This window comes from Macaca mulatta, chromosome 7, assembly GCF_049350105.2.
Source record: "Macaca mulatta isolate MMU2019108-1 chromosome 7, T2T-MMU8v2.0, whole genome shotgun sequence".
NCBI classification, from domain to species: domain Eukaryota; kingdom Metazoa; phylum Chordata; class Mammalia; order Primates; family Cercopithecidae; genus Macaca; species Macaca mulatta.
In genome coordinates, this window is record NC_133412.1 from 60,569,820 (window position 1) to 60,596,347 (window position 26,528).

General features: G+C 48.3%; 1 pseudogene; it reads right to left on the minus strand.

The window, feature by feature from the left end:
• Positions 1 to 7,946: 7,946 nt before the first annotated feature.
• On the minus strand, positions 7,947 to 18,990 carry LOC100430741 (golgin subfamily A member 6C-like; annotated as a pseudogene).
• Positions 18,991 to 26,528: the final 7,538 nt, after the last annotated feature.

Consider the following 26,528-nt stretch of genomic DNA (forward strand, 5'->3'; position numbering starts at 1 on the left):
CGGCATGGGTGAGCTTACTCCATATCACTCTCAGCAATCCTGACCCAACATGAGATGAACAGAAACTCTCCAGGCTCACCCCACAATTCAGAATCAAACTTTCCCCAGCAAATATGTTTCTCATATCCTTCCTCATTTGGCAGAAATCAGGGCACTGTTGTTGGTGCTATTAGTAAGCCTGAAACTATTACAAACCTTCTCCCAATAAAATACCCTGAAAATAGTGATGACCTCCAGCATGGCCTCAGTCAGCACCTCAGCTCCCTGTGTCCAAATCAGCTGTCAGGGTCAGCGCAGCCAACAGCTGTGGACATATGGACGAAGGTGGCCCAGAACAGCCAAAGACCGTGTGGCCAGGGAGGGTTCCTGAACACTTGGCCACCCAGGCCAGAAACCCAGGGCTCTTCCAAGTCAAGGATCACTTGAGCCCAGGAGTTCAAGGCCAGCCTGGGCAACACAGTGAGACCTTGTCTCTACACAAAAATTTTAAAACTAGCTGGGCTTGGTGGTGGCACGTGCCTGTAGTCCTAGCTGCCTGACAGGCTGACGTTGGAGGATCACTCTGAGCCCAAGAGGTTGAGGCTGCAGTGAGTGGTGATCTTGCCCACTGTACTCCAGCCCAGTGGCAGAGCAAGATCTTATCTCCAAAAAATTTTTAAAAACTGAGTAGACAGGTGTCCTAGTGGCATGATAGATCCTGGGTCCCCTTCCAGATCTGTGACCTTTGGCAGCTGACTTTTCCTCTGGACCTCAGTGTCCCCATCTGAGTGAGAAAAGGTGGTGGGGAGGCAAATCTTTGAGTTGAAGCAGTGTAGAAACCACATCTGAAAAGCCACATTTGGGGCTCCAAGTCCAGCACACTGTAGCAGGACGAGCCACAGACAAAACTCCTCAGACACCAGATTAAAGAAGGAAGAGGTTTTTTATTCAGCCAGGAGCGTCGGCAGACTCGCGTCTTAAGAGCCAAGCTCCCTGAAGAAGAAATACGTGGCCTTTTTAAAGGCTTACAACTTTAAGGGACCCATGTAAAAGGGACATGATAAATCAAGCATGCGTGGAAAATGTGACAAGGGGCTACATGCATCAGCTAACAGAACAAAAAGTTTTACAGTGCTTTCTCATACAATGTCTGGAATTTACAGATAACACTAGTAGTTTTGGTCAGGGGTTAATATTATCATTATTATTTTAACCACCAGGGCCAGGTGGTGGTGCCAAGGTCGTCTAGCTATTTATCTTACTTCTGTTTCTTTCCAACTTTTTGCTTTCTCCCCCTTCTCCTGTCTTATAAACTAGGGAAAAGGGGAGATGGGGAAAAGCTGAGAAAGACAGCAGGAGAAGTGGTGGTCTCATTCTATAACACAACATCAGCAGAGCCCGGTGGGACAGCCAGGGCAGCACAGGCATCAGGTCCCAACCTCCTTCCCTCTTTGCCCACTCTCAGACCAAGAAGCTCATCTTCTCAGAACTGCTGTCCAACCTATACTTGCATGGGGATAAGAACACGCTGATGGAGGAGTCAGCAGAGCAGGCACAGTGGGGCAATGAGATGCTGTACATGTACCACATGCTGATGGAGGCACCCAGCATCATCGGTGACACCAACACAACCACCATCAGAACGCCCACGGGGCCCATGGATGTCTTCTGGCTGCAGGTGCAGAGTGTCTTGGCCGGACGCAGGTACCAGGGCTGGACCCCATGAGCTCAAAGTCCCCCAGCCTCCATGACTGGGCCTGGGGGCTCTTGAAACAGGTGCTGTGCCCAAGCTAGCAAATGTGAGTGCTCTCTGGAGCCGTCAGAGAGGGCAGAGAGCTTGTGGTTTATGGCATAGGGGCTGGGAGCTTGGAGGGGGTTAAGTGTGGGGCTGCACTCTAAGGTGGCCAGACACCTAGGAACATCATCCTGGGCATGCCGTACCTGTCGTGCAGTCTGAGTCATGCTGCCAGGGCAGGGCATCCAGCTCCCAACCTGGGAGTGCCAAGAGCCAAATCCACTGCAGAGGAGGGGTGATTGTCAGGGTCCCACCTCCTCTATCTGTTGGCAATCCAGTGGCGATCTAGGTGAGAGTCCCATGCACATGGTCATCCCACAACACACTCCACAGGCCAGGCAGGGACACACAGCCCCCTTCCCTCTCTCCCAGGTACCATCATAGCTGCTAGCATGTGACCAAAGGCAGGGTCCCTGGCCCCCACTGAAGTACTACAACTGGCCAGCGGGCTCACGCACCTTGGTCTGTTGCTCCTAGGGGCCACCTGTGCTATTCAGCCAAGGGGACCACAGTGCCTGCTGGCCCAGCTGAGCTCTACCTAGTAAGCCTACCTGCCACTTCTGCCACAGACTCTCCCTCTTCTGCTTTTCCCAGCAGGAAGGGCTCAACCTCACCTATGCAACCTGCAGCCCCTCCGAGCCCAACTAATTGAGGCTCCCCTCTTAGATTTATAAGTCTATGGCCAGTGGCATCCAGCTACCTCTCCTCCCTGCCTTCCCCAGGCTCCCTTCAGAGGGCCCTAGGCTTTCTGACTGCACAGAGAGAGGCCTCTGGCACTCATTCCAGCCATCCATCCCTTATAGCTTCACCATTTTAGTTCAAGCAGTGTTCCTTCTCTATCAGGCCTGGTGGTTGTTGGGTGGGGTTCCCCAAGCAAGATGTGGCCCCGGGCCATGGTGACCAGGGTGACCAGAGAAGAAAGAAGCCCAAGGGAACTGAGCATTGGTCTGAACTGTGGGTACACTGCCTGGATGCCATGGGAGAGGCGTGTGTGGAGTGTGGAGGGCTGCTGTAGCCCCCAAGCACTACCTGTGAAGCTCCGGGTCCTCCCTCCATCTTCCTCCCCTTTCACTTCCAGCCCCTCTTTTCCAGGATCCTTGCCAAACCCGCACCTACGCCCTTCCCTCCCTGGCCCTCCCACAGCTCCTGCACCAGTGCTCTGTGCTTGCTTCACCAGCTCTGGCTTTTCTTTAACCCATTTTCTCTCTGCTTTCTCTCCAACTACCAGCTGAACGGGTCAGGCAAGTCCATCCTGTCTGGAGAGCCCAAGGTCCCCCTTCAATCTCCGAACAGATCCTCCTCTTCTCGGAGGCCTCCCTTTCCAAGCCTGCCTGGGCAGGTGTCCTGTGACTTGACAGTGGCCCCCCGGCCCCAAAGTCAGCCCCTTTCATCCTTGACTTAGTCTATTGTAGTGCTGAGCTGACACATCCAGGTATGACTGTTGCTGAAAACTTGTGCCCCCCCCCCCCCTGTGGTATGTCCCTGCCCTGTTCTATAAATAGCTATATATACACACACACACATGTGGTTGACCGCCTCACCTCCAGAGCTGGGAATCAGTCACCGTGCTGTCATTTTGGAGGCTTGTGGCTCATCAAGAGAAAGCTGTCCCCCAATATCACCCCTCCAAAGTGCACCACCTCCAGTGAGCCTGCCTGTCATGCCCGGCCTGTGGACAGCCAGCCCCCACCATCCCTCCCACCCTCCACCAAGCATGAGGGTGCTGTGCAGGCAGCCGTGTGGCCTGACAGTCTCTACTAGTCCTGTTGTCCCTCGGCTGAGAATCAAACCCATTTCTGGATGACGGGGAATGTGTCCTCTGCTGGCTGTGTTCTCTGTGGAGCTCAGGGGAGGGAAAAGGTCAAGCCATTTCTAGGGTGCTGTTGGGAGCACTGAAAAGGCCAAACCCTTTCCAAGGGACACTTCCTGGAAAGCCCCTGGAGTTTAGCTGACTCTTATCCTGTGAAGCCAGCTCTGGCCATTAGCAAGCAGGGACATGAACTCAGCCTGAAGGAAGCCTGAAGGACACTTGTCACTCTGGAGGGAGAGACACAACAGGCCACCCAGTGCAGACAGGAGAGGGAGGCAAGGGGACAGAACGGAAGATGCCTGGGGTGGATGGAAGTCAGTGGCCTTGGGTGCTGGTATCTGTCTTCCTGGCCACCACTATATCAGGCTTCTGAGCCTGTTGGCTGTCAGGGCTGGACTGTGCCCCATAGGCACCATGGCAGTCCTCGTGAAATCCACCAGGTGTCACCAGGCAGCATACACGTAACAGGCCTGGAAGGTCCCCAACAGCCATCTGGACATGCTCAGACATTCTGGGGCTCCTCGTTCAGTGGGACAAACTGCAGGACCCAGTGAGGGAAACAGAAATATACCAGGCCGAGCAGTATGGCTAAATCCGTTTATTCCAAAATAAAAACAAACAAACAAACAAACAAACAAAAAAAACAGGAGTCACATCACCAGGCAGCCACGACCTGCCTCCTTCCTCCCTCCTATGCTAGCAATAAATAAGTTTCCCAGCCACAAATGCTTAGAACTTCCTCCTCATATGCTAGCTCCAACCTCCACTAGGTAAGGTACAGGGGGTGGCCCTACCCCCTGGAATATACAAAATGTTACACAGATACTGTATGTACACTGGGGAAGGGGGTCACCCCAGCAGCCTGTGCCCTTACCTGGTCCCCACTGTCCCACCTCAGCTGCCTCCCTGAATAAGAAGATGGGAGCCCCCTGAGGGAAAAGTTGCTTTGGTGAGAGTAGAGAGGCCATCAGGCCTCCTCCAAACAAACCAGCTCCACCAGCCTCTGGCTCTTAAATAACAAACATCATCCAGAAATTTAATGACTCAGCCCTGGTCAAGGTGGCAAAGGGTCTGTTTGTCTTCCTCCATTAGACAGGGGTCTTGTCTTGAGACCCTAATGGTAAAGGTGTGGTTGGTACATGGTGGGGGCAAAGACTCCAGACCCACTTCTCTAGGCTTATGCTGATAGGGGCCTGCTTTTATTTAGTTTTATTTTTATCCCATGACATTTTTTGAAATCCCATAACTCTTTTTTCATAACTTTTAAAAAACACTTTTCATAAAACTTTTTTCCACTTTTGTTTTGTCACAACGTTTCCACAGCATTTTCACCCTATAACTTTTTCATCCCACAACTTTTTAAAATGCCCATTACTTCTTTTTAGTTTGCATTCTTTTAATAAACACACTTTCATAATTACAATTTTGTAAGAATAAAAACTGATGTGCTCATGCCAAGAGTGCCCAGCATTTGCACAGTCTCAATACCTTTAATACTATAGTTTTCAGACACACTAAATTTTAAGGCAAAAATGGCAGTTTGCAACAATTTCATAATTTATTACATTACAGTAGCATCACAGCAGCTGTCAATAATGGCACTTTAGACAACAGTCTTTCAGTATTTCCATTATACATTCTGTTTACAAGAATTCATAAATTGGTAAAAGTCATTCTAAGAAAACTTGGCAAATAAAGCTTTGGACTGGAATTGCCATTTCTTTCTCTACTTTTCCTTCCCCCAGTTTCTTTGTTTTAAACAACAGAATTCATATTTTAAAATGTTGTAACTTATTTCAAAATATTAACATAGCAGTTACATTTTTGAATAGTTATATTATTTTAAAGTGACTCTGTAACATAAAGTCTTAGAGAAACTACTATGGATAGGGCTGATGCACGTTTTCACATTTTCTAAAAATCAGCATTGGTTTTAGAACTGATTATTTTCATTTCTGGAAAACCTATCAGGTTTAATCAGATACTTTAAAAATAATGACCATATATTGCAATCTTTAAATAGGTATTTTGATTCTTTACTTCCTACAGAAATTCAAATTTATTCAGTTGAACTCACATTTTAAAATTCTATATTTCTGATGATCTCTAAACTTCTAATGTTGTCTTCTAAGCAAATTGAAAGCTGCGTTATACTGAGTGAGGAAGAGAACAAATACTTGCTGAATGAGGTATTGCAAAAGACTTCATGCACTTTGATGAAAGACTTAAGTTATTGTGATATGATTTCCATTCTTTTTAATTTTGTCTTAAACATACGACAGTATACCTACACAAAGAGCAGTATTTCAGCTAATACAGTACATTTATTTTCCAGATTGACATTCAACTTAAATATGACAATATGACAGTATGTGATTTAATCCATAGGTCCCTGATGAACACATTATTGTCAGTTTGGTTACAGATGCTAAACGCGATCTGAAGGTCATTCCTAGTCATTTATATGTGTCAGAGCAAAAGTGAAGTGATTGGAACTATAAAAATGCCTTTGAAATAATACATCAATGTATTAGTATATCAATGTATTAGGTAAAACCAGTCTCAGAATGATAAAGAAAAACTGTTAGACCAAATAAAATGGCTAATTAACAGTGGTACGCTTTCTAGCCCGAGGGTTTAAAATGGACTTGAAGTAACCGTCTTTCAAGTGAACTCAAATAATGTGAAAACGGCAAGTTCACAAAATAGAAGGCAAGAACAGGAACTTAAGTCCATGAAGTTTTAGCTGTTAATTCTTTCCCAAGCATCATAAAGTTATTATTTAGGCAACGTATGACTGAAATAATTCATTCATCATGTATAGGCACATTAACATAAATATGGCACAATATACCTCTAACTGAAATCGAGAGGTATAAAAACATATTTCACTGTTCATAAAGAACTTTGTGAGGAAATATAACTCTGTGAATGTGTAGACACATTTCCTCATGATACTGTGATATTCACAAACAGTAGATTGCACTGCAGTTTGTAAACATTTTAAGTTGCATAAACATCTCCTTGATTTTCAAATGTAGTATAATACTGTCTACTAAAAACTCCTTTTTGTTTCAACTAAGTACTCTCACATATATTGGTTTATAATAATGGTTGTTATTAAAGTGTTTTCCATTCAAAGAAAAGAAGTAAATTCCTCTGTCAGAGTAACCAATGTGGTTGAAGAATAGCCAGAGAGGTCTAGATGGTAAAATCAATCTTCTAGCCTCAAAGAAGCTCCATGAACATAGAGGAATGCCAGGTGTCACACAGCTTTCCTTCACTCGAATTCATTCTTGACTAGAGCCTGTATGCCTGTTCCAGGGACATTTAAACTCTGAAAGGATTTCTTATGATCTTTACTAAGTACATTAAGAAGAAAGCCAACCAGTGCCCTTTTGTGTACTGGGACATGTAGTCATGTGATTAAAACAGGTAACATGGACTCTGACTTTAAAACGTATTGTAGACATAAAATGCTCTAGGCTGGAAAAGGTTTTCTACATCCACAGTCAATGATGGGAGTCTTTCATTCCTCAGATAAGATCTCTTTTTAGGTCATCGGCAAAGAGTACAATTGCTGCAGATCATGATGCAATATCTTCATAAGCCCAGAGCACACACAAATCCTAAGGGAACTACCATAGTACTGCGCTCCTTTTTGGCAACGAAACAAATGAAACATATTCTATCCTGCACACACCTGCCAGAGCAGGCCACTTTCCTCTTCTGTGAGATTTAAAAAGCTCCCCAAAATGTTATTAGTCCCATCCCCAACACACAGAATAAGGGGGAAAGGCTGTTTCCAGTTCTCGGCCTTTAAACAACTCTAAATGTCAGTACTCACAGTGGCATATTACAAAGTAAGAAACAGTGCGCACTTGAGGGAAAACCACATATTGAACTAATGAAGAGCTCACTGTGATTAGGATCCGATCAAACATAATATCAGAGCATAAGCAAATTTTATCTGAATTCCATAATGAATATACATGCCGCAATAACATCAAAAAAAGCATGGCAGCCTATTCCAAACCAGCAAGAATAATTTTGTGCAAATAGTGGGTCTTTGTGTGCTTGAACTCCCACCAGGTAAGGGCAAACTCGATATGTGAGCTAATGACTTACAATTATCAAATTAAAAAACAAAAATGCTAAAGGATGTCAGAGTGAACATCAGGAAAAGATCCACTCTCCCTTACCTTTTTACAAATAAATTTAAATTAAATTAGAAACACAAATAAACATGAGTGGCTCTAACATTCAAATGAAGTAAATGAATTGTGTAGGAAACTAACCCCAAAGTTTTCTTTTTTGTTTTTTTGTTTTGTTTTGTTTTGTTTTCAATTTCTCGTCCAGGTCTTAGATGATGATGTTTATCTCCCTGTTCTCAGTTGCCCAGTAAAAGAATGGCATGCAGGGTTTGCTGGCCAAGCCTGAGTGCTCCTGGGTGTCCTGCATTACAGGAAGCAGGTGCACGATCTGCTGTGCAGTGGGGTTGTCATGGGGAGAACCCTCCCAGGCCTCTCCTGATGCAGGCTCCATGCTGTCGTCCAGGCTCACCTCACAAAAATCTTCGGAGAGAGGGAGGCGGGGATCTCAGTGCAGGGCTAGCCTCCCCTGCTCCTGCCTGCCCACCCTACCTGAGGTACCCACCCTGCTCCACAGCAGCCCCAAGTTCCTGGGGGGCCGGAGCCCCTGGAGCGGGCTCATTAGCAGGGTTCTGGACAGCAGTGAAGAATTTGCCATGCCTCTCGTGGTTGCCCACGGGCGGCAACACCAGCTCCTGAAGTTCCAGAAGATTCGCCTGAATGGAAGGGTGCTCAGCTGCCACACCAGAGACAGTGCCAGTGCCCATGCCCACCCCCACCCCTGTAGAGGTGTTGCACACCCTACCTTCATCTCTTCCTTGTTCTGGGCCAGCCTGATGACATCCTCCATCTCCCAGTGCCACATGTTTAGCACCACCCCTTGGCTCTCATATACTGTGATGTACTCTCCTGCAAGAGGACAGGGCTCAGACACTGGGGCCCCTCCAATGGCCCTGCAGCTCCCCCTGCCATGCCTAGGTCTCCCGATCACTCATGCCATCTGTCGCTCCAGAGAGCTGGATGAATCCACGCTCTAGGTTTTCCACCTGTTCCTTCCCATCTGCCTTCTCCTTCGGGGGGTCCATAAAGCCACTGTGGAGCCAAAATAACGGGGTCACATCTCGAGAGTGACCTGTCTGTCCCGCTACCACTTTTCTTGGCTCATGCCAGGAATCACTCACCTTCACCTTCTCCATGGCCTTCTTCAGGGCCCGGTAACTCTCCCCACACACAAACTCACTCCCAGTCCCTGGAGCTGGGTCCTCTGCCTCTGGCTCCTTCCAGGCTGAGGCCATCAGGTAAACCAGGTGCGGGCAACACAGCCTTTCCACCTACTGCTGCCCACATGGCCGTGCCTGCTCCTCCTGGGCACTGGCTCCAGGGGAGTTGAAAATGTCACTTGAAGGCAAGAAGTGAGTATTCTTGTAGGGGCATACATAGAACAAACGGGGCAGGGAGGTGGAGTGCGAATCCTTCCCTTGGGGCTTCAGAGAGTGCACCTGTTGGTCACAGGTGAAATGGTGTCTGACCACTGGCTCCCAGAAGGGGTGAGGGTCCAGAGAAATCAGAAGGTAGGGAAACCAAGAGCATAAGGAAGTCTGGGAGGGACCACAGAGGAAGGTGGCAAAGGGGAGGCGGGGAAAGTCAGGCTCACCATGGCCTCCCAGCTCTCCTGGTCCTGTGGGATACTCAGCATGGGCCGAGGTGCCTCCTCCTCCTCACTGTCCAGATGTCCTCCTCTATCTCCTGTGGGGAGGTGGCCAGAGGGGTCCTCAGACAACCCAACAAGGGAAGTACTGTGGGCCCACCTCTGTCCCCACCCTCACTGTGTAACCCTGAGCCAGCCCCTCCCCAGAGGGGAATGAGCTGCTGTTCTTTATCTTTCCTTTTAAGAACCAAGATCTTGCTATATTGCCCAGGCACAGTCACATTACCGGTCAGTGCGGGAGTTCTGACCTGCTCCCTCTCTGATCTGGGCCAGTTCACTCATCCTTAGGCAACCTGGTGGCCCCCTGCTCCCAGAAAGTTACCATATTGATGCCGAACTCAGTGCAGACACCCGGTTGGCACAACGATCAGCTGTTCTAAAGGTCTCTTCCAACTCTTCAATCCTATGCTGCTAACAATCCCCCCTTCCTCCTAGGGCTCTCTCGTCTTCCTCTAACTGGTCTCCTGTACCTTCTCCAGGGAAATCCATGAGGCTCAGCTGGGTCTCTAGCTGTTGGTTCTGTTGGCTGGCAGCTTCTAGGTGCTCCTAAGGGGACGGAAAACAAACAGAGTGAGAAGGCACGGAGGTTGCCAGGTCGTCCCCCTCAGGACTCCATCCTCTGTAACTCCCTCCCCTTGGTCTCCTGCAACTTTTGGTGGGCCATCTCAGCCACCGCTTTACCCTGAGCTTCCTGCTGCTGCAGCTGGTCCATGAGCTGGGCCTGCAGCAGTAACTGCCTGTACAGTGTCTCTTTCTCAGAGGTCAGCTGCTAATAGGTGGCCACATACTGCTGCAGGTGACCCAGGTACTAGTCTCACTGCTGCTGCAGACTCTGAGACTCTTGGGTCTTCAGCTGTATCTGCAGGAAGACCGTGGGAATGAGGGCATGTGGTGGTTGGCTTCCAGATTCTGGGTCCATTAATAGGGTAGCGAGGGCACTGTGGGGCTCTGTCACCTGTCCAGGCCCCTGGCCTCTTGCTCCAGGCCTAAGAGACTCCCCACTTTGCCTAGAACCTCGTGCCTCCTTCCCCAGCCTCAAATCTCATGTCCTTCTTCCCACCATTTAAACTGTAGGCCACAGACTGGTGGAAAAGCAGAGGGAGCCAACCACCATCTGCTACGTGTGCTACATGCCTAATGCTTTCCATGTATTATCTCATTTAATCCTCAGCACCTCCGTAAGGAAAATGCTAACTTCCTTTTGAAGTTAAAGAAACAGAGACTTAGAGATGAAAAGTAGTTGAATGGTGACCAGTGGAACTGAGGCCAGAATCCAGTTTGAATCTAAGGAGGCTTTTTTGTTTTGTTTTGTTTTGAGACAGAGTGCCACTCTGTGGCCCAGGCTAGAGTGCAGTGGTGCAATGCCAGCTCACTGTAACCTCCACCTCCTGGGGTCAAGCGATTTTCATGCCTCAGCCTCCTGAGTAGCTGGCATTACAGGCATGCACCATCATGCCTGGATTATTTTTTGTTGTTGTTGTAATTTTAGTAGAGATGAGGTTTCACCCTGCTGGCCAGGCTGGTCTCAAACTCCTAACCTCAAGTAATTCTCCTGCCTCATCCTCCCAAAGTGCTGGGATTACACGCATGAGCCACCTTGCCTGGCATAAGAAGCCTTTCATACCACTGTCTCTTCCCCTGTGATTGGGGGAATCCAAGCCTCTAGTTGGGATGATGATGTCCAGACCTGGGAGGAGCCCAGGGCTACCCACCTCTAAAAGTCAGAGGGCGGGAAGCAAGAAACAGTCATAGGGCTGCCCTGGAGAGTGCTGGGGTCACCTGCCCCGCAGCTGGAGCTGCCTTTGGCCTGGCACCTCCCCTCCCCAGAGGCTGGTGTCTGCCTCCCAGCCCTCCTTGGATGGGGTGGGGGCTACCGTCTGCCTCACATCGCTCAGCTCCTGCAGCTCCTTTACTTGCTGCTCCAACTGCAGTGCGCTCTGGTTTTCATTGTTCTGGACAGAGAGAAGCAATCAGTGGCCAGCCACTGCAGCTGGAGACCCCAGAACTTGGTGTCTACCTCCCATGTCACCGGGAAGGGTGGAGGCAGGTTAGAAAAACCATCCCGTCTCCCCAACAGCCATCAGAGCAGGGCCTGATGAGCTCTGGCTCACAGGTGACTTTAGAAGTACCATTTCATGTGAGGGCTACACTGCCCCATTTTACAGGTGGGGAAACAAAGGCCTGGAGGGTTAGGGATAAGGGCAGGCTCCCCAGGTGGGGCAACCCACCTCGAAGCTGCAATGTGGCTCAGCCAGCTGCTTGTCGAGCTTGTGGTTCTGGGAGAGCACGAGCCTCTCCTCCTGCTTTCATAGCCTCTCCTCCTTCTCCCACAGCCTCTCCTCCTTCTCCCACAGCCTCTCCTCCTGATCCCGTAGCCTCTCCTCCTGCTTTCGTAGCCTCTCCTCCTCCTTTCGCAGCCTCTCCTCCTGCTTTCATAGCCTCTCTTCCTGCTTTCACAGCCTCTCACCATGCTCCTGTAGCCTCTCCTGCTGCTTCCGAAGCCTCTCCTTTTGCTCACACAGCCTCTCCTGCTCCCGCAGCCTCCTCTCCTCCTGCTTTCAGAGGCTCTCCTCCTGATCCCGAAGCCTCTCCTTTTGTTCCTCGCTCAGGAGACTCAAGGCCTGATTGTTTTCCACCTGGGAATGGAGCTTTCCCTCCAAACTCTCCACCTTCTTCTTCAGGTACCTGACCTCATCTTGTAGCTGCTTCACCTCAGATATCTCTGCTGGGGGTGCTGGGGACAGGGGGTCAGCTGAGAAAGAAAGCAGACAATAAGGGCCTCTGGATTCCACAACCACCACCCCCTACCCAAAAAGAAAAAAATAAAACCCTCCTCTTGATGCACAGCTCCTCTCAGGCTTTCCAAACTTGGCCTCACTGCTAATGATTCCTTGAACCTGATGGTAGCCAATTGCCAAGTCACTTTCAGATAGAGAGCACTATGGGTGGCTGACAACGGGCACTCCTCCCTCTTTGCTGATGGGGACCCTGAGGCTCATGGAGATGACAAAACTTGCTGTCTCCTGGCACAGACCTCTTTCCCTCTGCCTCAAAGCACTTCCATCCACCCATCTCCCTGGGGCATTCTAAGCCACCCCCACAGTCCTCTGATGCCGGTCCTCCTCCCACGTCACACCAGCCCCATCTTACCCATCTGGGGTTTGAGTTCGGACAAGCTCCTCTCCAGCTCCTGTATCTGATGTATGTCACGCTTCTTCTCTTCCTTCAATGCGCAAGCCTGCCCAAAGCACAGAGGGGAAGGGCCCTGGAGAGAGGGGCTGGTGGCTGGACAAGCTACCATCTCCCTCTCTGCCCCCACCTCCACAAAGCCCAGATCCATGACCACCTCTGGCTGTACTATTCCCATTTTACAGATGCCCAGAAAGATCCAGTGACCTATCTAAGGTGGGGGGCTGAAGGGTCAGGTCTCACCTCCACCGACATTTTCCACATCCTCTCCTGCCACTGGGCCCTCTCTCCTGTTACATGTTGAGCATATTCATCTCTCTCTAGCTGGACTTGTTTAAGTGACTCTGTCATCTGCGAGAATGGGCACAGAAGTTAGGAAGGGCTGTCACTGGTCCTCAACTGCTCCTGGCCAGCTGGGGTCATCATTCTTCCACATCCCTCCTCTGCAAAGCCTCACCTGTGTCACGTGTGCGTTCAGCAGCGCCCGCTCCTTTGAGGACTGCCTTAACTGCTGCTGAAGGACTGCTTCACTGTGGCTCGAGGACTGGATGGTGAAGAGTGAGAAGTTTCGATCTGGGGAGCTGGGGCAGTGCCCCTTAAAAGGGCTAGGGCTAGACTCAATATACAACTCAGTCAGTAAAGATCAAGGCATTTCCAAGCCCATGTCCTGGTTTTTAAAGAACTCAGTAAAGTTGGAAGGCACAAGGAAAGAGATCTAATTTACAGCTGGCTAAGAGAGGCCCAGAGAGATCAGATAATATTGCTATTGTTATTACTGTTATTACTACCACTTTTAACCTTTACGGAGTGCTTCACCAGGTACCACGCTAACAATCCCATTTAATCCTCACTACCACCATATGAGACAGTTACTAGGATTACCTCTATTGTGTAGATGAAAAACATGGAGTATTCGAGGTTAAGTTCTTGCCTAAGATCACTTAGACAGAGCTGGGATTTGAACACCCAGGTCTATCCCATTCTCTAAGCCCATTTTTCTTGCTGGGGGTGGGGACACAGGTAGGAGGGGGAAATTAATCTTTTGTTTGCTTTTTGAAAGGATGATACATTCGCATAGTCCAAAACTCAGAAGGTATGCCATGGAAGTGTCTCCCAAGCACCTTGTTACTCTCTCCTGAGTTTTTTACAAACACTTGGAGACATGTTTTATGTACATTATCATAGTACACACACACACACACACACACACACACACACACACACCCCTTTCCTCTCTCTACAGAAATGGTAACATAGTAAAGGTACTCTTCTGTACCTTCACAGTACAGGTACCCAATACCCCACCTAGGACTTGGCCAAGGCCACAACCAGGTAAAGGCAGGGCAGGCACTTGGCCTCTGAGCTCTGTGTCCAGTGCTTACTCCCCACAGTGCCCCCAACTTACCCACAGCAGCTGACTCAGCCCCAGGCTGCCTCTAACAACCGTACACAAAAGCAGCTTGAAATGATCCTGCTGCCTTCTGGGCAGGACACTGCATCCTGCAGCAGGGACCTTTAGGCTCACTCCTCCATCTGGCAAGCCAGGCTGCCAAGGGATGGGGCAGCTGGTTGGACTCACCCTGTCCTCTTCCTGCTGCTGTGTAGACACAGCAGCGAGAGCCCGCTCCAATTCTTGAATACGCTGTAAGGAGGATTACAGGTGACCAGCCAGATCCTTGGACTCTTCTGTAATGACAGAGGTTGAGATGGGGCCCAAAAGGACTCCCCCTAAAGACCTGTCAAAGTGCCAGGTTGAAGGATGATGGGGTGCCCAGATTCCCACCTTCAAAGTGTCTGGCAGCACCTTTAGTATGGTAAAGGGTGGTCTTCAAGTCTGTCTTTTCCAATGTGAGGATGTTGATTGTCTGGAATTGAACGTTTGGGAGAAAAACCAAGCAAGTGCTGAAAGAGAAGGAAAGAAACATTCTCCAAAAGACAGGAGAAAACTCCCCACCCTCCACTCATCTCTAACTGCTCCGTCTGTGCTTTGTGTATGTCATTGTTTGCTTTCTTTTCCTATAGGAAGAGGAATACAGAGCTCTTACCGCGGGGAGGTAGAGATAGCACAGTAAGAGACGTACCCCAAGAATGCCACCAATGCCCCAGGACAGGTCCACTCATGGGACTAAGTTATCAGGGACCCTATGGGGATGGGATGGAATCTGAGGGTTGAGCCTTCTTCCCCAGGCTGGGAGTGGGTGAGACGAGACTGGCCCCTCTACATCCTCTACATCTGAGTGCCCCCCAAACCCAGCAGTCATGTTGTGAGCAAACAAAGAAATCACATTACTTCTTCCAACTGATGTTCCCCTTGTTTCTTCTGTTGTTTCTGTGGAGAGAGTCAAATTCAGGTGACTAAGGGTGGCCCCTCCAACTCTATTCCCCAGACCAGGAAGCAGTAGTCGGGGCCAGGAATGGATTTTAAAGGCAATGTTCTCAGACCCAATGGCAACACGAACTGGTCAACTCTCTTCAAGCTCCCAAGGACAGAAGATTTGGGTCTTTGTTGGTTTTTGCCCATAGACACAGAACTCAAAGTCTGAATCTGGATTCTCTTGAAAGGACAGTAACATAAATCTCTAGAGATGGAGTCTGAGAAAGGCCCACCCATCTGCCAGCTTGTGATTTAGAAAGGTGCGTTCATTCAACAGACATTTACTGAGCACATATGGGCCAGGTATGGTTCTCCACAGCAGATATAGGATGGAAAAGGACAGACAGGAGCCCTTGACCGTGAGGTTTCCATTCTAGGGGCCTTTAAATCTCAGACTCTCAGAGCTAACAGAGACCTTTGATGCCATACCTCCCCGCGAAACACAAGCCCAAGGAGAAGAGGTGGCTTGTACAGAATCAAAGAGCAAATTAGGGACAGAGTCAGAGCAGAAATTCGGGGCCCTTGACAATGAGTCAGGCTAGTGCTTCCCTGACAGGTGACAACCCCAGTGTGTGTGTGGAAAGGACTAGAGCAGGGGTATCTGGAGGAGAGAGAGTTGGCAAAAAGGGCAGTGACAGAAGAGCCATGCTGCATGCTCCTTGTTCTGGGGTCTCTCCAGGTGAGGCCTGGGTGCTCCAGCTCCCCATTTGCCCTTGGCACCAGGGGCCCCCAGCCCTTTTCTTTAGGGCCCCATGGGGAAACGAAAGCCTAGGACTGGCAGCATGGAATCAGGGGACCCCACTGGACTCTTACCAATGATTCTATGTTTTCATTGAGGTGATTGATTGTTGTGGAGCTTGACTCCAGAGCTACTGCTAGTTCTTGGTACCGGCTCTGAGGCGCATGCCAAGAAGATGAGTTGGAGGAGGATTGCAGGGAGAGGTAGAGAGAACAATCATTAGGGCTGGGGTGTATGTGAGCTGTCTCAGCTGGCAGAGGGTCACCCAGCCCCTGCTGATGAGAGAAGGTTGGAGGGCTGGCCTGTAGTGTCACTGCACCTTGGCCTAGGGCCCCTTACCTCCAGATCCTTCAGGATAACAGATGATGCAGGAGTGATAAAAATGAGAAATTCAAAAAAACAGAAACTTACATGGGAAACAACTATAGATATTGAGAAACTATAAAAACAGCAAGGGGCTGGGCACGGTGGCTCACACATGTAATCCCAGCACTTTGGGAAGCTGAGGTGGGAGGAACACTTGAGGTCAGGATTTCAAGAGCAGCCTGGCCACCATGGTGAAACTCCAACTCTACTAAAAACGAAAAGATTAGCCGGGTGTGGAGGCAGTTGCCTGTAATCCCAGCCACACAGGAGGCTAAGGCAAGAGCCAAGATCGCACCACTGCACTGCAGTCTGGGTGACGGAGTGAGACTGTCAAAAAAAAAAAAAAAAAAAAAAAAAAAAAAAAAAAAAAAAAGCCCCAAATCCCACATGCTTGCGCTGTATGTTATTCCCAAACTACTTTTAAACTTTAAGGTCTCACCATTTCCAAGATGATAAAAGATGCAGGGAAGGAAAAAACCCAATCAATCAAGCAGGTGAAGAAGCAGACATAAACAGGCCAAAGATTAATGGCAGCAACATAAAATAAGCCAGAGGCAAACTATTCCCCAAACTAGAGAAGCCTCAGGGGCATGCACAGCTGGAGACAGCAAGCCAGAGAGGGATCTCAGCACTGCCTAACCTTCCACTTGTCCAATGGGGGAGTGCTACCCCGTTGGAATGGTTAAGGTTGGACACAAGCACCTTCTGAATGTCCTGAATCTATAGGAGATGACAAGGGAGAAACAAGGACAGGGAGAAAGACAGAAGCGGCTTAGAGAGAAACAAGAAAGTCAGCGTGGGAGGAAGATGTGGGTTCAGGAAATGAAATGCTGAAGAAGAGCAGAGGAGATTAAAACCATGGCCTGTGCCATTCTTCCAAACGGCCACCTGCTGCCTTGCCAGGGGCAGGAACAAATAGATGGAAAAGTCCCCTGAGTGGTGCAGTCACAGAGTGGAGTCACCTGACCAATGCAGCTCTTAATACGCTCACTGGCTCCCTTTTCTCAGGCCCGGGATGTGGGTGATGAATCTGGTAGAGCTCCAGACCTCCACCTCCATTAAAAAACCAGACTTCTGAGTAAGGGTTCACTTGAACTAAGGGGGCTCCAGCTAAAAAATAAGTTTGAAAGACACTGATCTTCTCCAGTATCATCTTACAGAGGAGGAAACTGAGGCCCAGGGGAAGAAGTGATTTTTCTGTGACCACCCAGCAAGCTGGTGGCAAGTTAGATCTTCTCTTACTCCTAGTGCCCGTGGCTCTCCTCACCACAGCCTGGGCCCCCTTCAGTGACTCCTAAAGCGACAGCCTAATGGCAAGTGGCTGTCCTCATTGGCCCAGCTTCCCCTTGAGACGGGGGTTGAGGAAAATCAAACAGCAATGACCATTTCCTGGGTATCGTGGGTGTTTACAGCAGGCCATGTACTAGGGATTACCAGAAAAACAACAACAACAAGGAATCTCATTTAAACTTCACAACTGGAAGTCAAACAATATTATCCCTATTTTATAGATGTGAAAAGACAGGCCCAAACAGCTCAAGCAATTTGCCATAAATCAGATCCCTAGCAGAGGGAGAGGCAGGATTCAAACCCAGAATTCTCTACAATTACCCAGCAATCTCAACAATTACCCAGGAGCCTGGCCAGCCAAGACTCACATCCCCAGGTGAGTGGCAACCACCAGAAATGGTTTTCTCAGGGCTACTTCCAGTTTTTTTCTTTTTTGTCTTTGCTCCTGCCGGAACACCAGGGCTGTTCCTCTGCTGATATTCTTAAAGCTGTGTGAAAGAAGAGCAGTAATACTCATGAGAACTACCAGCCCCTACAGCCACATCCTCCTTTACAGTTTTTCAAAATACTCTTATACACCATCTGATTTAATGCCACCAACAACTGTACAAGGTGTTGTCACAGTCACTTAGTGACTGAGAGGGATGGATATTATGGGCAAAAAAAAAAAAAAAAAAAAAAAAAAAAGAGGGGGGCAATAATGGAACTTAAACTCGGTCTTCTGACTCCAAGCTCTGGGGTTTTGCCATGAATCAGCAGCTGCCAGGGACCAAATCCAGAGTCAGAGGTAGAAAGGTAAACATTAAGTAGGCAGGAACTGCACTCTGTGGTTTAGTCATACATCCTCTCATGTCTGTTAGTGTGAAGAAGTGCACCAGTACCTCTCAAACTTTTATATCAATGTGTCCTCATGGCAGAAGGCAGCTTTTTTATTAAATCTGGAAATTTTTCAGAAAGAGGACAACCCAAGCCTCATTTCAGAGAGAGGTCTGGTATACTCTTAGAAACCTATGTGACTGTCATCTCTAAGTACATTAATGTTTTTTCTCTCTCAAGAGAATTGAGGGAAACTGATGCTTCAGAAAGATCTCCCACATTTATCCCATGGCACTCAAAGTACCCCAAGTTGAGATGATATGAGGAAGATTCAAGCTGTCAAATTCAGTTTCCCAGGACCTATTCCACAGAAGATGAGCAAATCTCACTTCAGAGACCACTGACTGAAGGGCAGTCGGGTCCCAGAACTGTGGAGAATTAGAATATGAGGTGGAGAACTCAGAAAAACATGTTAAAGTCTCTCTGGAGAGTAGAAGCCTGGGAGAAAACCAAACCAAACCCGTTTCCCCATTGCCACCCAGAGATACTGTCAACGTTTTGAGTTCATGGGGGATGAGTAGGCTTTTCCCACTGTCAATGTCTATGAGAAGGGAATAAGACAACCAGTAACCTCTTGTTCCTAGGTCCCATATTCCCCATTTCCCTTCCAGCTGGAAATTTGTGCTGCAACCAGAGGAACCAGAAATGGGGTGAGAATGCTCAGAGGACTGGGTCGTAAGATCAAAGGCTGGTCTTGCAGCAGTAATGAAAGTTTCTAGGGGGACTGTGACATCATTACATTCCACTCCTCCTGGGGGTGGGAGGAACCACATCAGTGCAATGGCTGAGTCACTGAACCACGATGTGGGAAGGTGACATAAGGCTGGGACCCAGGTCCTTAGAGACACTAGTCCAAAGAGCCCAGGGAAGTCGGACTTGGGTCAGCAGGAGGGGAGAGCAGAGTCTGCAGCAGAGAACCCCAGGAGTCACCAGCCCAAAGTCACCAAGGGGTGACTGGCGATGGGGGTGGGAGCTGGGGCTGGGGCTGGGGGACCCAGGTCATTGGAGAGGCGAGTCCAAAAAATCCAGGGAGGTCAGGCTTGGCATAGCAGGATGTGAGGGCTGAATATGGAACAGGGAGCCCCAGGAGTCACCCGCCCAACATCACCCTGGGGTGATTGGCGAGGTCAGGGGCTTGGCTGCTTGGTGAAGGGGGGGGGGGGGCTGACTGACAAGACTTTGGTGAGGGGAGCCCAGAGGCGCCAGGGTTGGGTGGCCCAGTCCGGTATTTCTCAGGAGTGGTATGGACTCTGGTAACCGTTTTGTCATTGGAGGGGATCTGTGGCTGGGTTGGGTGGATAGCCTGAGGTCAGGAGTTCAAGGCCAGCCTGGCCAACATGACTAAATCCTGTTTCTACTAAAAATATAAAACTTAGCCAGGCATGGTGGTGCACACCTGTAGTCCCAGCTACTTGGGAGGCTGAGACACAAGAATCACTTGAACCAGGGGGACAGAGATTGCAGTGAGATGAGATCACACCACTGCACTCCAGCCTGAGTGACAGAGTAAGACCCTGTCCCAAAAAACAAACAAACAAACAAAAAACCCACAGGTAAAATTGTGCCTATAACCAGGAGAGAAATAAATCAATAGAAATAGGCCCAGAAATGACAGAGATGATGTAATTAGCAGACAAGGATATTAAAAGACATATTATAAATATGCTCCATATGTTCAAGAAGGCTAAAATGTTTGATCATGATGAGAAGAGAGAAATGGAAGCTATATTGACGAAAAAATAAAAAATAAACCCTGGCTGAGTGAAGTGGCTCACGCCTGTAATCCCAGCACTTTGGGAGGCTTAGATGCAAGGATTGCTTGAGCCCAGGAGTTCAAGATCAGCCTGGGCAACATAGGGAGACCTATCTCTATAAACAATTTTTAAAAATAGCCAGGCATAGTGGTACACACCTGTAGTGCCAGCTACTCAGGAGGCTGAGGCAGGAGGATCACCTGAACACAGGAGGTCGAGGTTGCCATGAGCTGTGATTGTACCACTGCACTCCAACCTGGGCAACACAGTGAGACCTTGTCTCAAAATAAAACAAAAAGAATGACTAGAGATGAAATAGTTACCTCTGCAGATATGGGATTAAAAGCAGTTGAAGTCAGTGAGGCTAGGTGGGGTGGCTCATGCCTGTAATCATTCCAGCAATTTAGGAGGCTGAGGCAAGAGGATTGCTTGAGGCCTGGAGTTCAAGACCAGCCTGATCAACATAGTGAGGTCTCATCTCTACAAAAAAAAAAAAAAAAAGAAAAAGAAAAACGGAATAAAACATTTTCAAAAACTTTAGTGAAGACAAAATACAGACTTGTTCACACAAAGAAAAGCCAGGATAATCACCAGCAGGCCTGCACTCTGAGAAATGTTCAAAACAGTTCTTTGGTCAGAAGAAAAATGACACTAGGTAGAAATTTGGATCTACACAAAGGAATGAAGACCACTGACATAATAAATACGTGGATAAATAGAAAGATCCTATTTTCTCATTTTTTGATGTCTAGAAATAAGGAATACTGCGTTGCTCTTGAAAGTGGGAAGAGGAAGTTTCAGAGACTTCCCCCGGGCTCTTCCTACTATAGTGGCTCATACCTACAGCTCAGGGAGTAAAGTGAGAGCTCTGTTACCTTCTAAGCATACTTATATCAATTGCATATTTAGGGACAGATAAATGACCACCAGATGGGGCTGCAGCCTCTTAATCCAGGGATTCATTTATTACCTAATCTTCACACATCCTCAGTCTTTTGGAGAGGGGACATCGTGGCATTGTGGGTCTTCTGGGGTCAGGGTCAGCTGTAATCCTATATAAACGGCCCTCAAACAGTCTGGGTATTCCCTTTTCACCAGCTACAGTTACTTTCATCAAAGACCCCACATCCCTTTGGAGAATAATTAATGAATACCATGTGGTAATGTTGCAGGATCTTTTTCCAAGAATACCCAGCCTCCCCTACAATCAATGAGCTATAGGTCTCAATTGTCTCAGTCTGAAAACTGGGTAGGAAATTGTAACTTTTTGTTGCAGCCTTCTGCGTGCCAGATCTTATTGTTGTTTCCTGAATACAAAAATCAGGAAATATCCTAGGGCTCACACCTGTAATCCCAACAATTTGGGAGGCCAAGGCAGGAGGATTGCTTGAGCTCAGAAGTTTGAGACCAGTCTAGACAACATAACAAGACCGCATCTTCACTAAAAAAAAAAAAAAAAAAAAAAAAAAAGCCAGGCATGGTGGTGCATGCCTGTAATCCCAACTACTTGGGACGCTGAGGTGGGAGGATCACTTGAGCCCAGGAGGTTGAGGCTGCAGAGAGAGATGATTGTGCCACTGCACTCCAAACTGGGCTACAGAGTAAGATCCTGTCTCCAAACAACAAAATACCCTAGTCAACTGCCTATATAACTCTCCCCAGGAATGCCATCAGTTTTTTTTTTTTTTTTTTTTTTTTGAGACGGAGTCTGGCTCTGTCACCCAGGCTGGAATGCAGTGGCCAGATCTCAGCTCACTGCAAGCTCCACCTCCCAGGTTCACGCCATTCTCCTGCCTCAGCCTCCCCAGTAGCTGGGACTACAGGCGCCCGCCACCTCGCCCAGCTAGTTTTTTGTATTTTTTTTTTAGTAGAGACGAGGTTTCACCGTGTTAGCCAGGATGGTCTCGATCTCCTGACCTCGTGATCTACCCGTCTCGGCCTCCCAAAGTGCTGGGATTACAGGCTTGAGCCACCGCGCCCGGCCTGCCATCAGTTTTTACCCAATACAACAGATCCCTGGAGGTCAACTCATCCTGGTTATCACTCTAGCCTTCCTACCAATTAAGTTAATTACATCCACGTTGTTGATGATGGTGAAGTGCCACCACCTGGCATCTGCTGTTCTGGCCTTCCACCATTCCCACTGACACCACGAAGCCTGGTCTAACGGCAGCATCTCCTCTTGTCAATCCTGGCCTAAAAAGGATAGTCTCTGAAAGATTCAGGTGCCCTTCTCACTAGTGCCTTCCTTGTTAGCCTAGAGAGGGGAGTTGCTGTGAGGTTTCCAAGGGCACATAGTGAAGTGGTAGATTCCGAATCTGCTGGCATATAATGAACCATTCCAACATTCCTACCTCCCCGTAATTTCCAGCTTCTTTGATGCTTTGCAAATGTAGTCCTATAATCTCCACCTAATTCCCTGCAGCAACTGTTCCATCCACATTTCAAGGAGCCACTGCAGCAGCATGTTAGAGCCCCAGGTGTCCCTGCCAAGCCATTAAATCCTGAGAGTGCTCCCACTTCAGTGTATTCTCATGTATACAGCCTTTAGTCTCCCCATGGTCCAACATCCTTATGTCCAGTCCTCCACCTCCTCTCCCAGATTCTGCCAGTACACACTCGGAAGCTACTGCAACCTTTTTGGCAAAAAATCATTCTCCCAGAGCAGACTGTGCTTGTGACCTTGGGCCATGATGAGGAATGACCGTAGCCTGGTGTCAATGTGGGGCAGCAATGATGACACACTTCATCCTGCTGTAAGGCCTTGTTGGAGGCTCTTTGCCTAGTCTCCAGGCAAGGGACAGCTGTGCTTCTCTTAGCAAGGAAAGGAGGCTACTTCTTTTAGCCTAGAGCATTGAGTGGAAACTGGAAGTTCGAAGTTCTCAGATGTATCCACTTAAGTTTCCCCATACCAGATATCAGGATCCCATTGCTCCTCTCCCCTCCCCTCCCCTCTTTTCTCTCCTCTCTTTTCTCTTCTTTCCTCTCTTTTCTCTTCTCTCCTCTATTTTCTTTTCTCCTTTCTTTTCTCTTCTCTTATTTCTTTTCCCTTCTCCTCTTTTTCTTTTCTCTTCTCTTTCTCTGTCTTTCTTTCTCTTTCTTTGTTTTTCACTTGGGATCTCACTCTGTCACCCAGGCTGGAGTGCAGTGATGTGATCTCAGCTCACTGCAACCTACACCTCCCTGGCCCAAGGGATCCTCAGTCTCCTGGGTAGCTGGGACCACAGGTGCATGCTACCACATCTGGCTAATTTTCATATTTTTTATAGGGATGGGATTTCACCATATTACCCAGACTGGTCTCGAACTCCCAGGCTCAAGTGATCCTCCTGCCTCAGCCTCCCAAAGTTCTGGGATTATAGATATGAGCCACTGCACTCACATCTCCTTTTCCTTAAGTAATTCTAAATAAAAAGACTAAATCATAAAATAAAATTTGTATATTTTGGGGAAATGACACAAAACTGCCATGACAGCTGAAATTAAAGGAGTTTATTTCTCGATTTTCTGCTGTGTGCATGTGTGCGTGTGCACACTTGTCCTTGGTTGGCGCCCTATGTGTGTACCTGCTGTAGCTATTGGGTCAATCTGCACAATGTCTGACTCCACAATTTCCAGCAAACAAAAGCTCTACACTGCCTAATTTTCAAGCAGTTGAGACTGAAGCAGCAGTCTCCTTCTGTTTTTAATTTGAATTAAACTGCCAGGCTGCACTTGTGTGGGAAACTGACAATATTCAACAAGACGTTTCCAGGTGAGGCCTGTCACCCTCCAGTGTAACTTCAGGGCCTGCTTGGCAGGTGGACTGGCTTTGGCTGGAGGCTGGGTCAAGAGGGCTGTCCTGGCATGGCACATTCCCATCGTAGGGAGGGAACTCTTTTGGGAGCATGAGATGGACTAAGAAGACCCATCCACTAGGAAAGTGGCCCTTGGTCTGTCCAGTTTTAGTGGAGGAGGGTGATTGGTGCAACGACCACTTCTGATGGGAAAACTAATCGGAGACATGGACATTCATTGTCTTTACCATGTATGCCCCACCAGGACCCAAACTGGAGAGGTGAAAAGTTCCAGAAGACAGATTAAGAGTGGTGGACATGTCATGACTGCCCAGGCTGGGATCCTCCCACCAGCCCTTGGTCCTGCCCTCTGGAACCCGGGGCAGGCTGGCGGAAGTCCTTTTTGTGGTCTGGGCTTCTGGCCAGGATGCCTCTGGCTTCCTAACACCCACGTGGGGCAGCCTAGTGTAAAGATCCTGAAAACAGGGGAACAGCAATTGATAAAGTGAACCCAAGATATGACTAAAACTATCTCTGATGGCAAAGCCTTTGATGCTGAAGAGTCTGACTCATAGAAAGATGGCCCTGAGCATGGCACCTCTGACCAAATTCCTCACTCTGACCTACTGAGCGTATGAGCCTAGCCTTGCTCATAGTCAGGGCTGGAGGAAGAGCTCATGGAGTCCACTTGATAACTGCACTTCCTGTGTGCCTGTCACAGCTGATTCCACCCACACTGTCCTCTACCACAGCCAGCCCAGCCCTGCCATGCCCTGCCATTGCAGTCAGGGCTCTTTGGGGGTGAGTGACAGAAAATTCACTTGAGTTGCCTTAGGCAAGAAGGGAAGTTCATTGGTTAGTAAGTTAGCCACGTGCAGGGCAGGGAACAGCTGGGCCTCAGGAATACCTGGTCTCAGAGTCACCAGTGCTGTCAGGATTTGCAGGCTCTTTCCCTTGTCTCTGTCTCCACCTCAGTCTGTAGATCAGTTTTGTGCTCTCAGAGAAACTTTTCCCACAAGGTTGGAGTCAGGCTATTGGTAGCATGAGACTTCCGTCTTCCTGGCTTTGCCCCCAACAAAGGATGGTGCTCCCCTCCATTAGTTCCTATTCAGAAAACTCCAGAAGAAAGTTTCTGCTTGGTGTGGTCTGGGTTGGCTGGGGAGCTGGGACACTAAAACTGCCAACCCCTCTAGTGTCATGTGGTTGAAGTAGGGTAGGGAGATGTATTAGTTCACGTTGCCATGCCAAAATACCACAGACTGGGTGGCTTAAACCACAAACATTTATTTCTCACAGTTCTGGAGGCTGGGAAATCCAAGACCAAAGTGCCAGCAAGGTAGGTTACATTCTGAGGCCTCTTTTCTTGTCCCATAGCTGGCTGCCATATTGTGTGCTCACGTGACTTCTTCTTTGTATTTATGTAGACAGAGAGTGACTGCACTCTCTAGTGTCTCGTCTTATAAGGACACTAATGCTACTGAATCAGGGCCCTACCCTTAGGACCTCATTTAACCTTAATGACTTCCTGAGAAGCCTCATCTCCAGATACAGCCATGAAGAGGGTTAGGGCTTCAACATATGAATTTAGAGGAGATAGAGATGCTCAGTCCATGATGGGAAGAAAAACTTCATGAAAAATGGGGTGCAGTGGCCAGAAAAGGGGCAGAAAAATTGTTCTCTCCATTTCCCAAAATACATATCACACACACACACACACACACACACACACACACACACACACACACACACCATGGTCCTGCCTTTGTCCCTTCCCAACAAGGCCACTCCCCACCCTGTGATTATTTACCTCCCTCCTATCCTGCTCTCTGGTGCTGCCCTTTCCCCTAAGTTGTCCTGTGGCTCACAGATTGCTACATGCAGGCAGCTGCATGTAAATGTAGCCCGGGGCTGGGGGCCTCCTGGACCATGTGTGTCCTGAGCCCTACCATGAGACTGGGCAGGAAGTGGGTCTCACCCATGTCTACTGTCCTCAGGCAGAGCCTGGCCCTAGGACATGAGCTCAGTGGGTGCTGCAGCTTTGTTGGATTCACTTCAGGCACACTTTCCCCACATCCACTTGTAAGGTCCTCAGAGCCTTGATACCTCTTGTCCTTGGAAGAAAATAATGTGATTACTGAGCTCACACAAACCTTCTGGTGGCTTCCTGGAATAGAAGGACATGATTTTCTAGTTCAAAAGAGTCTACCAAGTGACTAGCACGGTGAATGAGGATCTACAACAGGGCACATAATTGGGAAATTTCAGAAAACTAAGAACAGAGAGAAAATCCTAAAATCTTCCAGGTCATATATAAAGAGCCAAGACTCCACATGGCACCGACTTCTTCCCAACAACACTGGGAACTAGAAAATAATAGAGCAATGTTTCCCAATGTGATGAGATGTTACATTTAAATTACAGCATTATATCCAGCCAAACTATTAATCAGAAGTTGGGGTAGAACAGTAACATTCTAAACTACGTGAATGTCAGAAAGCTTGGCTTCCATTCACTCTGTCTCAGGGAGCTACTGGAAGATGTGCTGCAACACAATGAGAGGATAAAACAAGGAAAAAGAAGATCTGGGGCCAGGGAACAGTAGATGCACACAGAAGTAAGCAAGCAGAGTTGATCTACTGCCTGCTTGAAAACACTATTTAAAAATCCCTAACCCAAAGAAGTCCAGAGCTCTCATGAATCTGACCCAACAAATTTTGAAGCCAAAGTTGAGGACATTTGAAGCGAAAGCCTGGCCAGACAGAGATGAGGCTCCTGGGAGGG